We start from the raw sequence: 14,768 nt of genomic DNA, 5'->3' as shown, positions 1-14,768 counted from the left end.
GCCGGCGGCGCGGGGCCCCGACATCCGCGGCCGGTCGCCGTAGATCGGGGCAGATATTTGAGCATCACCTTGAAAATCGCAGCTGATGACACTACGCAGCAGAATTTTTCACCACACTAACATCCACTTTCGCGAATGTGGCCCTCCTTTTCCGCGATGAGTGTGATTTTAAAAAGCGGCAACAAGGTGTTGCTGTCGCGATTTACGTCGGTTCGAGCCGCCGGGGGCTTGCAGGCACGGCGGACGTGTGTGCGGAGAGTTTCTGCGAGCAGTAAACGCTTCATGATTTCCTCGTTCACCTATTGCTTGAGAAGGACAACCGAAATCTACAAATTTAGCTAGGTGATCGTCGTAGCCGAGCTTAAATATTGATCGGGGAAACGAGCCGCAGCTTACGCTTACACCGGGTTCGGTCGCATACGTCCGCATACGTCCGTGACGCTTGGGCCTCTCGTTCTCGAACGCTGGGATCTTGGCGGTGTCGTCGCGCAGCCAGACGACACGCTTCGGCCTCCCGCTCTCGTACGGCAGGATCTTGGCGGCGGCGTCACGCAGCTTCACGGAGCGCTTCTGCCTCGCGGGCTCGCACATCTGCAGCCTTATCCATCGGGCGACTCCGAGCGCGCGCCAACAGCGAACGGATTTTATTACAACGCTCCCCGCCATCTAGTAAACAATCGAAGAACTAAACTAGAGGTAGCCACGCCATCTAGTAAACAATCCAAGCGCATCTTTTCATCATATACAAGTACCGCCATCTAGTAAACAATCCAAGAACTAAACTAGAGGTAGCCACGCCATCTAGTAAACAATCCAAGAACTAAACTAGAGGTGGCTACATACATACGTCGAGGATGGACAGACCCACGCCCTAAGGAGCTTCACCCCTAAAACAAGTCGCTCTGTCCTCTGTGCTGGAGCCCAGCTCTGGCGACGTCGTAAGAGATGCAAGTGAGATACTAAGCGTTGCTCTCCAATTACACATCGATAGCTATAGTAGTGGGGGTTCAGATGTTCCTATTTTTCCCATTAGTTTCTCCTGTAGACGAGTCATTCAAAGCAGGCTGACATCTTGGCTGTGGAACGGCTACACGCCTTCAAAAGCTGCAGTCAGAACCGATGACCACGCAAGGATGTTCCGGAGTATGCTTGAGCTTACTCACTGCGAACTCGTGAATAGGGTACTGACTGCGGGTGTTCTTCGAGCGTGTATACATCAAACGGTCTGACCACTGTGTTTTACAAAGACGAGACTCGGCTGTCATAGCTGACAGCATGGCGCTCGATTGCCCTTTTAAACCAAACTATAGGGTAATGAAGAAAACTCTAGCTAATATGGTAGTCGGATCTTATCAGGATGTTGTTTTACTGGTCATGCGTCGCAAATGCATAAAGTTGCGCTATAAGACCAATACGTGTGGGCCCACCAGCATCGCTGGATTCAGGGGCAGGTGTGTTTCTTTGATCAGAAAAAAACTTTTGATTGGACCTGCGATGCTTACTTCTTTCCATTGCCGCACCTATATTGCTTCAGCCCAGCTTTCTCGACAAAGTCTGAGTCCTATATAGTGCGTTGGCGTTAGCTGTTGTCAACGGGCGCATTTGGCCAAAGTTTAGTATGGAGCGTATGGTTGTCCAGTAGTGTGCCTTTACCCTCGTATACTTTGTTTTGGCAATGGAAGTTTTTCTGCATTAAGGCAAAAACTCAGCAGAAGATTCTTGGCTTCTCGTGGAGCGAGAAACCTGGGAAGTTTAAGTGGCCAAGCTGCTAGAATGGAGGCCTCGGTATACTGACCTACACCTGCCTCGATGATACTGCCTTGGTCCCCCGCTGGACACAGGCAGCTCTCATTTCTGAATTTCAGCGTACCCTCTTTTTCACGGTGTTGTTCTCAGCCCTCTTTTTCGTACTTTATAGAATTTCGGATAAACATGGCAGTTACAAGTGTACCCGTACCTTTCTGCGCGGAAACATGCAACGCTTTGGTTAGCTACCAAAAATCGATGCCACACGCTGACGCACCCTTCTTCGCATTGGAAGAGTTAGTGGCGCCACCCTTGTCTTTTTCAAACAGAATTTTTCTATAGATGGTATTCACTGAAAAGTTTAGCTGTCAATTTCTTCGCTTGGCAACACTGTAAACGGACATGGCGGAAGCGCAATAAACATGGCGCGGCTTGTGCCACTCCGCCCGCACGCCGCAAAAAAACAAAAACAAAAAAAGAAACCAGCCCCGGCGTGCATCGTCTGCTCCGTTTCAACCCGACACTCAACGGTGGCGTCAACAGAGATGTTAGTAATCGCACTCACGTTGGAGTCGAGGTATTGCTTTGCGTTTCGGTGGGGTAGAGTTTGGAACGTCCAACACACATCATGTGCTTAGCACGGACAAGTACCGCCATCCCGTGGTGCCCGACGTAACCAGTGACGGTGCACTCACATGTTTGCCTGCATGCGTGCCTCGCCAGTGAATACAACCTATACCCTACACTCTGTCCATCCTTCATGCACGCGGCGGCCGCTTTTCTGATGGAGCCGAAACGTAAAAACTCCCGTGTGTACGAGATTTCGGCGCACGTTAGGGATTTCCACGTGGCCAAAATTAACCCGGAGCCCTCCCCTACGGCGCGCCTCCTCACCTGCGTTGCGTCGGCGAGTTAAACCCTACAATCAATCAACCATCCTTCATGGAAGCTCATTGCTGCTGGCTCTCTTGATGAAAAACACTCTACATTTCCTTACTACCTTGCAGGAAAAGCGGCGGTAACCTCGAAAGTAATAGCTCTCGGGGACCAGAAGAGCTGAAGAGGCCGTAATACATTAGATACGTTCTAAGCAGTATTTCAGTGACACACAGACATGTTTTCACAGAGCCCCCTACATTCGTCACGCACATTTACCAGCGATGGAGACGAACCTGTACGCCGCCTTTGTGTAACGTAAAACAGAAGAGGCAAGTTACTTTCCTGAAACTGGAGTGACAGCAGTCGAGTCCGGGAAATATTTCAAAATTTTTAAGTATACTACCCACCACGCCAGTGTAGTACTCGTATTCAATTTGTCCTATCCGCAGACTTTTATCGAGTGTATGCATATGTCAATGGCTTCAGTTTTACTTCAGGAGTCAGCTGTTTCGTAAGCAGCTTTACGTAAGACGCAATTTAGTTCACGGCTGCTCTGCAGCTTCCTGGATGATAACAACAACATTAAAATGGCATCAACAGGAGGTTTTAGACTTTCTTACCACGCTCGGGTGGCATACTAACGTCTTCTCAGTTGTTATATCACCCCTGAGCTGAAGACCCATCCAGAGTGGGCGTTATAAGTAACCCCCCCCCCCCAAAAAAAAAAAAACTGGCATTACTTAAATAATAATGAACAAACATTAGATCTCCTAGCTTTTGTAAGTAGAACATTTATTCGCGAATACGAAAATTTACTCACATAAGGCCAGCTGAGGAGCTTGTCTTATTGAGGCGACTTCCAGTCTTTAATCCTCGTTCTTCATTCTCCTGAACCCACGCCTTTTTTTTTTTCTTATAGACTGTGTTATCGAAAGGGGGTTTTTTGGGAACAACGCGGCAGCAAACGCCTAGCAAAGAAAAGAAACGTAAACGCTACGTGCGCTCCTTGCATGGCCGTCGCTGTGAGCGCAGAAAAAGGGGAGCGCATGACATGCTCGGCGTATAGTTCTCCAAAGTGCACCGCTGTTGTGGGCCGTCTTTATTCCCGCAACACACGCGAACTGCGGCTCATCCTGAGTGACTGGACAGAGTCGAACCGCCAACGCTGCGTGTATTCAGGTCGAGGGGAGCGAACAGAAAGAACGCGTTCTCTCCGTCGTTCTTTCTTTTCCCTCTCGGGTTTTGTGCGCGCCTACACGGGCGCATGCGAGACGGTGTACCTGACCGCGGCCATTATGCCTTCTTCGTCTCCCAGTTTCGCCAATATAATTTTGTGCCATTCGAAAGCAGCGTGTCAATGCACACCGCAGCTGTTCACGGAGTGGAAGATGAGTTTAAGCTTATACCACGACGCCCTATACGGAGACAATTTACATGTTCGCCTGGATCGGGATGTCACTGCTTTGTGATAACAAATATCTTCAGTTAGTACTTGCTTTAAGACAGTGGTTCTTAACCGTGAGTGTGCCGTCGACACATTTAGGGCAGCAAAAGTAATGAAGGACCCCACGATGAACAACATTGGTCCATGTCATAAGTCAAACAGTTCGCAAGTCGGCCACACATACTGAATGTCAGCCTTTTAAGGCTGGTTTTGTGCTGATGCATGTAATATTGCCGAACAATTTGCTCTTTGCGAAAAAGTCACGCGAACACCTGAGGCGTTTTTTTTTAAATGTGCCAGATCCAGAAACCAAATCTAAATCGAAAACAACTGCAGCGACAAGAAATACTCGGCAACTTTCCCCTGAAAAAGGGATAGCAAGAAAAAAGTTGAGATAACGCCATAAAAACTTGTACAGATATCCTTGGTCGTATCAAAAACGAGCCAGATCCCGCTGTTTAACGGATCAAATTGAGCCAAATCCAATCATTCGCCGTAAAAGAACACAGTAACGGCGGATCGACGCAAGCATGCAATACACAAAAAAAAAATAAATCAATAAACAACGAAAAACGGAAAAGTACTCCTTGCTAGAATGTATTAGAAAAAAAAAGCCTTTTTCCACCCGAACTCAATCACACCAAGCTTGAAAGCCAATTAAAATAAAGTTTTCATAAAAATGCCGCATCAACTTGAGTGTTTCATTTCAATATGAGCAAAATCCAAACTTATCACCCCGATATTGCTCAAATTTACGGCACAATTTTTAATTACTTGTGGCCATAAACTTCGCCTAGCTGACATATAATATATATCACACAATAGCTTTGACAGTGCTGCATTTAGGTTCAGTAACAAACTTCCGCTTGTTTCTCAAATTCGCGTTAGGTGGATCTGGTTCACTTCGAAATAAAAAAATCCCCTTACTTGTACCAGACTCTGCTTGTACGCTGCATTCTGAGCATGGGGCTTTTTTGCATGACTGCAGTGTCGGGCAAAAAGCTGATCTTGGCTGATATGCTACGCGGATAAGAAATAAACGTAATGTCATGCAGCAAAGACACATTTTTGTATTGGCAGCAAGGAGAAATTAATAGGAGGAAGAGAGAGAGACACAGTTTTGGGGAAGACTTCGCGGACCCCTGAAATGCCCTCGCAGACTCACTGGTGTCCACGGATTCCCATTTTCGAGCTACTGCCCTAAAGTATTAAGCGTAAGCTTGAGTGACTGTAATCACGAAGAAAATAGCATGGTCAATTGTGCCACTCTTTTTTTTCATTGTTTTTTCATGTTTTTAATTCCACGGAAGGATAATTTTGTGCCAAATATTATTTAGCACTAAGTTCGGCTTCAGGAGAGTGAAGATAGCAGCCCCCTCAACGGTATAGAATCTCTTATTTTTTACCTTCACGACGTATGGTGCGTACCATACTCTGCGGATGGTTTTTACAATGTTAACAATGCAGGAAGTTGGAAGAGGTTACGGATGTGGGCCCTTCGAGGGCGCTACCCGTCGCTCCTGATGTTGGTCGCCGGGGAACGCTCACCGCCCCTACTGGGGACACCGCAAGGCAGACGCTCAGGGACGAAGACCCTGGAAATGACGGTGGAAGCGCGCCTGACGCCCAACAATGACCTTAAAAGAAGACCGTCTGCGACCTGTCAACATCCTTGCTTTCAGCAGAGCGCAGCATCTATAGCTTGCCTTATCATAACTTTACCAAGACAAAGACAGAACAAATCGAAACGATCCTACGCAACGACTATGCAATAGCCCACAAGCTATCCTGTAAAAAATTGGCCGAAAACCAACCAGAACTGGGAGTACATAATACATTTGCCGCACTCAAAGAAGCCCGGACAGCAGCGTAAAAACAACGACTCACCCTAACAGGAAAAGAAATAAACCTGCTAAAGCTACTCGGCATCAACATAAACCCTCTACATCGGACCACACGAATGAGCGACCAGTATAGGAAACTGTTGAAGCTCAAACCTGTCCCGAAGCGCACGTACATGGAGCTGCACAGGGCAGATGACAAGCTAGAGCGGAAGCTATGCAAAAACAACACGGAAACTGCCCTGGCATGGTCTACACGGATGCATAGGTACACCTTACTAACAAGAACGAGGCGGCCGTAATCATCAACTACGAACTGCAAGAAGTGTTCACCGCAACAATCCATACGAGAGACGCCACAGAGGTGGGGGAATCGGCCGTTGCACTAGCAATAGCGCATGTCACTGCTCCAAAAACGTCCCTAACAATATTAATGGACTCAAAGCTAGCCTGCATAAGCCACCTCAATGATAGAATAGGAAAGCCAGCCGCTAAGGCCCTCGACAACATCCCGAAAACGAGTTTCACAAAGAAAGACGTATGAGTGTGGGTACTGTGACACACCGGAACAGACGGAAACTGCAGGGTATGCACAGAACGTCACGACCTCAGATGAAGCTACTGACTCCAACTTGAGCTTACTACCGTTCACTTATATAGACATACTGTAATACTACACAGGAGAGAGAAAACGATATAACTCGACAAAGAAGACTCAGTAGCATGGAGACAGATAAAAATGAACGAATACCACAATTTTTGTCTCCTCAGTAAATTGAACCCAACCAGGTATAAAAACGTATGTCTATGGTGCGGATACGCGCCTACAATATACCACGTAACCTGGGAATGGACCAAATCACCCCTAACACTACACATGCAACATCTCACGGCACGCAATGGGAGCAGGTGCTGACCAGCGAGGCTGAGCATTCAGGAACAACGTGTTCTGATAGAGCGTGTCAAGCAGGCGGCACAAGCCAGCGGCGCTGTGGACTACCGGGCCGCGCCACCAGCAACAAGAAGGTCACACAAGCCTGTTGAGAGAAAGCAGCGAACAAACTAAAGTGATTTTTTTTTTTCAATTGAAGTGCCCTATTCTTGAATGAAGAAATTCCCAGAGAACTGTGAATTTGCCGGAAGACTTTTCTGATTGGCTTCTAGTTGATGAAGCCGTTGTGTGTGCTTTCGTCATTTCGACGTTTCATGACAGTTACGGGCATTCGTTCTAAAGTTTGCCTTATTTCTCTTTACTGAAAGCGCATAATTCTTCGCCGGCAAGGAAAAAACTCTAATAAATGCACCGGACATAGCAACGTAGGCCTGTCTTCGCTATTCAACAACACTGCTGCTTGTAATACACGCCCTCTCTGTGATTGGCTGAGAAGGCGTGACGTAATTTAAACAGTTGGCGGGAACAATCACGTCACACATTGGCAACTTCAGCCTGCGTAAAAGTGACGTAATGTTACATAACAGCTTGAAAATGGCGGTTGCTTTTGCCGCGAAATAGGGCAAAAAATTTCACCGACCTTCGGCGCCGCGAAATGTCCCTGAATTTGCAGCAGGCGCAGTTTCGCATGACGCGCGGTTTAAAGCATGTTTTCTACCGAAAGAAATAGTAGTTTCGACTGCTTCCACGTCAGCTATCACGGAGCATACAAATGACTTGCAGTATTTTGGTTTTATGTTTGGCAATAAAATAAAAATTATTTGTTTGGCGTAACCGCAACATAAGAGGGCAGTACAAGCCTCTCCATGACAAAGAGAACCCAATGCATGGCATGTGTCCACGCTCCTCCTAGTAGGCTGCTGGGTCACATGATCGAATTCAATAGAAAAATAGCAAAGAAAAGTAACTTTTCGTTCCTTACAGCGCTGATTAAAGTTGAGCTTGACTATAATGAGTGAATCGGCGACATCGGTACGCTACACGGTTATAAGGCGTAGTGCTTCGCTGCTCTTACGTGTCACACAAGCGATGGTCGCGGCCGTCTTTTTATGTGATCACGCAAAAAACTTGTGACATAGCACCATACGATGGCATGGCGGCGGTGGCGGCCGGGAAGGGAATAACCCATGGTGATAACGCAAATTGCCTTGAAGCAATGCCCAAATATGTTACTAAACGCGATTGAAAGAAATAGACAGGGTAAAAAAATTGTGTGATGTTCTTTAGCTCAATATCCACCTTTCGCTCGCTTTTGGATCAACGTTACTCGATCGCCTTGGGGTGTTGACGCCAATTTCGACCTGCAGAAATGTGTTTCTCTTGCCAGCCTTAGCTGTCGTCTTAATTTTTATAGTACCCGTCATGGTGGCTTAGTTTCTAAGGCGTTGCGCGGCGGAGCACGAGGTCGCGGGCTCGATTCCCGCCCGCGGCGGACGCTTTCCTGATGGAGGCGAAAAGCAAAAACGCCCGTGTGTACGAGATTTCGGCGCACGTTAAAGATACCCAGGTGGTCAAAATTAATCCGGAGCCCTCCACTACGGTGCGCGTCATCGCCTGCGTTGCGTCGGCGCGTTAAACCCTACAATCAATCATCAATTTTTATAGCACATGCCAAGTGTTTTTATTTCTGTTATGCGCAATATTTTGCTACCTTGGTTGTGATCTTTATGAGTGAAGCGTCAAATTACACTGCATGTCGTCATAGCTATAGGTGCATCACGTCACTGATTGCTTACAATGTGCTTACGCAAAAAAACATGGCGAATTCCCTGTGAATCTGTGCAGTCGATAATAGTGCCCCAAGTCAGCACTCAACAAGACACCGGTACAGTCATGGACAAATAAAGTGCGAACCAGAACACGCAAAATTGAAAAATACTGTTCGTAGAGGTCCGATTATAGCGCTCTATTGGTATATTTTGAAAGCCACATTTTCCAACATTGTTACTGTAGTTAAGCCACGCGTCATTATGACTGGCATGGGAAGGAATAGTGCTATTTGTCTGTTCTGGCTCATATTTTAGTAATCGCGTTTTATTCGTTCGTGACTGTACATATCGGGCAGTTCGACGTGGTGCAAGACGTGACCTGAGAAGTCCACGGAAGTGTTCGGGGGTGGCGGTGAGGCGCGTATATGCACTCCTAGTCCTATTTCTTCTGGATCAACGTGGACACTGAAGAACAACAAGCGGAGAAGCATAGTGTGTGCCGTCGACTGCGATGCCTTCCGAGAGGCCGTGGCCAAAGGCCTTAAAAACTACCAGTCACGGTGAAGCTGCGCAGCGGGGTCAAGTCGTTCAGCGAACGGTCGAAGTGGCTTAGGACTCGAGAACACCGGCGGACAAGCGACTTTCCGACCTCTGGGAGACACCGCGCCGCTCCTTAGTGCCGGCTGGTAAAACAGGTAACACGCATGCGTCCTTCGCGAGCAGCGGGATCATGTTTCCTGACCTCGTAAGAGACATGTCTTCCAGTGTAATGACGAGTGTGCTCATGATCCGTCCTTGTCCTTCATTCATAGCCCCTCACCATCCACACACTGTGGCTTGTAAAATGGCGGCGCCAGCGCATCTATTTAGTAGTCGTTTCGAGCATTCCCGGATTATCAAAACACATGCTTCTCATGAGTATGCACTCATTCGTTCTCCCAGTTCAGCTGTGACCAAACAAAAACGGCCCAAAAAACGGGAGCTTTGTTTGGAAGGGTGGGGGGGGGGGGGGGGGGGGGAGAAAGTGATAAATAACTGCGCAAAGCCACTAATGCTGTGGTATACAGCGCCACAATAGTAAATATATACACGCCCTATCCAGTTAACGATACAAAACGGCGCAGCGCGACCGAAAAGCGGATAAAGGGCGAAGCTGCGTGCTGAGGAAAAGAAGGGAGCAGCGAGGGAGGTCATTCCCGGCGAATGGTCTTTTCACTCTGAAAGCAGCTCCAGGAAGCAGGCCATTTCTATTTATCTGGCTTCGCTCCGGCCCGGCCCAAATGAAGAAAGTTTTACGCTCATCGTCTTAATTTTATTGTTACTATTTTTCCCTTCTTCCCTCAAAGAGGCCGGGAAAGCAGAGGAGGAGCGGCGCATTTTCGCCATTGAACTTCGGGACGCGCGAGGAGTGCCTTTTCGCGCCCCGCTTCATTTCAACTGCTGCGCTGCAGCAACGACCGAAGAGAGCAAAAGCGAGGAGCTTCCAAGAGGCGGATGGATGCAGTCCGCCTGGCATTTTCCCAGTGCTTTGCCGCCAAAAGTTGGAGCCTAAGTTTGAGTGCCCGGAAGAAGTTGCCGTTGCTTTTTTTCTCCTTCCTTTCCATAAAGCGCTGATGATTCACCCGCAAATTCTAACGGGTATTAGCGAAGAAAAAAAGCAAAGGAGAAAACGATAGGAAAATGAATGAGAGTGAAGACCTATAGTAAGGCAACGAATGCGGGCTGGCTGTACAAGCAGTTCCGTGGAAGGAACTGTAGCATAGAATACGAGGTGGGGCAGAAACATGGCCGGCGACGGCACACGTGAAGCGTTTTCAGGCTCCATCGCGAAAAAACCGGGAACTATTCACTGGGTGGAACAGAAAGATATGCTCTACCCCAGCGGTATACTCAGAAAATAGAAAAAAGAAGCAATAGGAGAACCTTTTAGGAAGGAAGTATCAAACAATGAATACTAAACCGTGCTAGCTAAAGTATAATTCCAGCGCGAAGGCAGCACTTACCGCTTTTACCAGTAAGCACGACAAACTTTTCACACAAAAGTCATACCATGTCATTTCACATAGGCATAAAGTAGTATGGTAGGCTAGGATAAATCGGAAGGTAATCTAGTACGTAGTGATAAGAACAGAAGAGAAGTATGAAAGAAAGGAAAAAGCCGAAAATGTAAACAAATAAACACCGAATGAAATGAACGAAGGAAAGGAATGGCGTATTCACCACAGCCTTTATGCAAAAAACAGGAAAATGATAAAAAGAGAAATAGAAATCGGGGGCGTAGCTTTATAGAATAAATGTACGTAGCAAGAAAAAAGGGAACAAGACAGAGGAGCGAAACTGTGTCCGGCGAAATACAATACCCGAGTAAAACACTTCGTTTCTGCGGCGAAGACGGCACTATACGGGGATATGAGGGAAAAAGGGCCCGATTGGTAAAGAAGAAAGCGAGAGCAACGCGAACAGCCAATTGAAAAGCGGTTGTTCTAGCCGCGTCTGGCTAAGGCCGTAGCATGGTGGTTGCTGGGTCCCGATGAAAACCTTTCAACTCGATGACGCCGCCACTGGGCGTCGTCGTCATCGTTTCGCGGCCTCTCTATGAATGCGGAGACCGAACGGGAAAGCGGCAGAGGGAAGAGGGAGGGGGCAGAGCGGCTCCTTAGTTGGGGCCCCGGTGGTCGTGGCTGCATCCCCGCCCACCTCTCTGGTTCCCACTATGGGTGGGCGCTTTCCTCAGCCGCAAAATGAAGAGTAGGTGCCGGACAGCGAGTGCATCACGACAGCTCATGTATCTTGGCCGCTTAAGCAGCGCCGCGCGACCCGTCGTCGCCCTGCGGCCCCGCCAGAGCTGTCCTGTCGCGGAAAAGGCCGGAGGGTGGCACGGGAAGTATGTGTGATTAGAAATAACAATAGCAAAAAAATGTACCGGCGTATTGGTGGTATGCCTTTGAGGATCAGTGCTGGTTTCTTCGCTTACATACTTTTATGAGAATACTTTTTCGTCTTTTTGTCCTTACTGGAAGCACCGCAGCGTACACAGCTTTTCCTTGGCGTGCTGTTAATGTCAGCAGCGTAGGAGCAAACGAAAGGAGCTTCGAGTTTCCTGACGTTCGACCACTCTGCCGTCGTCTGTGTAAAATGAAGGAAACGAAAGAAGTTCGCTCTCTGCGCTGAAAGCATTAAATTTTTACTTCTCTCGAAAATATGTGCCTCACGCAGACTTCACTCGCTTTTGGGAGTGGCTTTCCGCGCCCGCTGACCATTTCCTCTATTTTTTGTTATATTTAATATCACAGCGGAGTCCTGGACGGTTGTGAGCTTTGGTTCATTTTGGCCGCAATTATTTTCTAGGGAATCCGGGATTCGGGGCTTTTTCTCAACCCATTCGTTTTCCAGTTTCCCAATGCGGAATACATGTATTTTGAATTCGACCATGTATGTTTGTTTATGCTTGGAAACTAAATGCATATTTGCAGCCCCTACTAACCTGTTGTGAACGTATCTCGAACGGATCTCCGTTTCCGCCGGTACACGCCGTACTGCATTCATTTTTTTTTTTGTAATGCAGAGTTCCTGGATTCTAGATTCGTTTCGGTAATGTTATTTTTTTGAAGAGCTAATGCTTATTTTGTGTGGGGGTCGCTAAGAGAGATTTTTTTCTTAACTTTTTTCAAGAGTGCCCCATCGCACGCCGACATCCGGCTCCAAGTTGATCCATTGGGAAGCTTAGCCCCGCGGTTCACGCGACCGGACACCGCTTTTCGCCATGCTATCTACTTCTTCTCCCCACTTCTATCTTTCACCTACGCGTTTTCCCGTCTTCAGTGTCAGACACAAGTACCGTGCTTTGTAGGGTGAGTTATGGTCACTATAGCTCTCCGCACGTCAAATGCGGAGAACGATGAGCAGAAGTAGTAAGCAAGAAGGAGTAAGAAAATATTAATAATGGGAACGAAGACGGTGGAGATGAGGAAGCCACCACCACGGCTTCTCGAAGCGATACTTTGTCGTCTCTTAAGAAAAGGAGCGAGAGAAAATGATCTTGCGTTCGCAGCGAATGGCGCGGCAAGATGATGAACCCGAAGGGAAGGAGGGAGATGGGGGGGGGGGGGGGGAGAAGACGGAGAGGAAGAGACGGGGCTTGATAGAGGTTAACTTTCTCTGACCGGAAGGAAGATTTATGTTCCTCGGGGAGCACGCCGCTGTCCAAGTCCAGTTCACCTCCCGAAAGCAGCGGCATCAACAGCAGCAGCAGCAGCACTTTTTGACCTCGGACGTTCCGTGGCGTGGCGTCGAGTAGGCGCCTTCTCGAGACTTTCCTGCCATCTCTCACATATAAAGTGTCCGCCGGCGACGTAGTTGAGCGTGATGCTTTTCAAAAGCTGTGACGACCACTGTGCTCCTTGTTTCCTCTTCATCTTACAAAAAAAAAAAAAAAAAAAAAAGACAGCGTCGTTTTTAGTATATTCTACTATTATGGTCTGTTTTCTTGAAACTTTCAGCCTCAGATTTATTCTCCGCGCTCACTGGATGCGCGCAAATTTTCTGGCCAGTTTGCATTTATCTGCGTGCTACACAACAGGAGGCGGCAGTTGTGACTCTTTAAGGCTTGAGAAGGTGCGTGTGGTTTTAGCGGGCCAACTCGCTTCATTGCTGACAATTTGCGCGTAAAAAAAAGGCCCGCTGGAAAGCGACGAAGAAAACCATGAGAACGAAAAAAAATGACGGGTCGCAATAAACGGAATTCACTTTGGGCACTATTAACGTATAGTCTCTCGCAATTTTGTTTGTTATAGTTATACCATATATTCTTCGTAGTAATTTGCACGGCATTGTTTCAAGTTCATTTTTTCGCGCGTAGAAAATCAGTTGGTAAGCACGCACAGCTGGTTATAGACGCCTATGAAAAAAATGATCAGAGCCAGTTAAAGGGACCCTGTAACACTTTTTTCAACTGTTTTCGAAATCTTAAATTCCCGAAGAACGTAGTGAACCAACACGTCCAGCGTCATTGTCGTGTACAACAACGGCCAATAAGACGACGAAGCTTCGTCGCCATGACCAGCCCGCGCCAACCTCCGATACCACAGTCCCTGAGGGCCACTGCGTACTGTACACAGACGCAGCTCTTCTGCCGGAAGGAGGACGTACTGCTTTCGTCAGTGCCACACACCCGGAAATCAAAGGCTTGCGCTGTTACACTACCGACACTCCGGAACCGCTGCTACTGGAGCTCCAGGCTGTACATGACGCAGTCAAATGCTTGATTGATTGATTGTAGGGTTTAACGCGCCGACGCAACGCAGGCGATGAGGCGCGCCGTAGTGGAGGGCTCCGGATTAATTTTGATTACCTGGGGATCTTTAACGTGCGCCGAAATCTCGTACACACGGGCGTTTTTGCTTTTCGCCTCCATCACAAAATCGGCCGCCACGAACGGGAATCGAACCCGCGACATCGTGCTCAGCAGCGCAACGCCTTAGCCACTGAGCCATCATTACGCAGTCAATGCTGCAAGTGCAATCCATAACATCACGGAGGTGCATATACACAGACTCGCTCAGTGCTGTGAAGCATCTGAAGCAAGTAAAGAAGACACCTTTGATCTGCCAACAGATTCACAGCCTCCACAGAACATCACAGCTTACGATCCGTGTACATAAAGTACAGGGGCATGGTCAGAATATACTGTATCAATTAGCGGACCATATTTTGCACTATTCTCCCCCCCCCCTTCCCACTCCCTGAATCCTCCCCTAGCCCCCTTCCTTGTGATCTGCGCTCCCGTCTTTTAGCCCGGAAATCTCTCCTGAGAAGGGACACACGTGCCCTAATTCCCCCGTGTGTCTGCTCCCTGCCCCCTAATCTTTCCCGGGTGGAGGAAGTTTCTCTCAGGAGGCTTCGGGCTGGGGTGGCCCTCACACCTTCAGTCACTTGGACTTGGGGGCACTCACAAAACGACCCAATATCGTGTCCCAAGTGTCCATCTCCGGCGGTTGAAGCTGATGCTAAGCATCTTTTGTGGACGTGCGCGGGACCAAGGACAGCTCGAGACGATGCGCTCAGAAAGGTTGGTCTCCGGTGGGATAAACCGGATGACTACAACCGCTCGGTGCAGGAAGATAAATACCGCAGGTCGCTGATGGACGTTCTGCACGCCACTGGACTGCATGCATAGCTGTAGACTTGAAAACCTATCG

The sequence above is a fragment of the Haemaphysalis longicornis genome, unplaced genomic scaffold, assembly GCF_048455015.1.
Source record: "Haemaphysalis longicornis isolate Haplotype H1 unplaced genomic scaffold, Haemaphysalis longicornis Haplotype H1 scaffold_1, whole genome shotgun sequence".
Taxonomy (NCBI): Eukaryota; Metazoa; Arthropoda; class Arachnida; order Ixodida; family Ixodidae; genus Haemaphysalis; species Haemaphysalis longicornis.
This window is presented reverse-complemented; position numbering follows the sequence as displayed.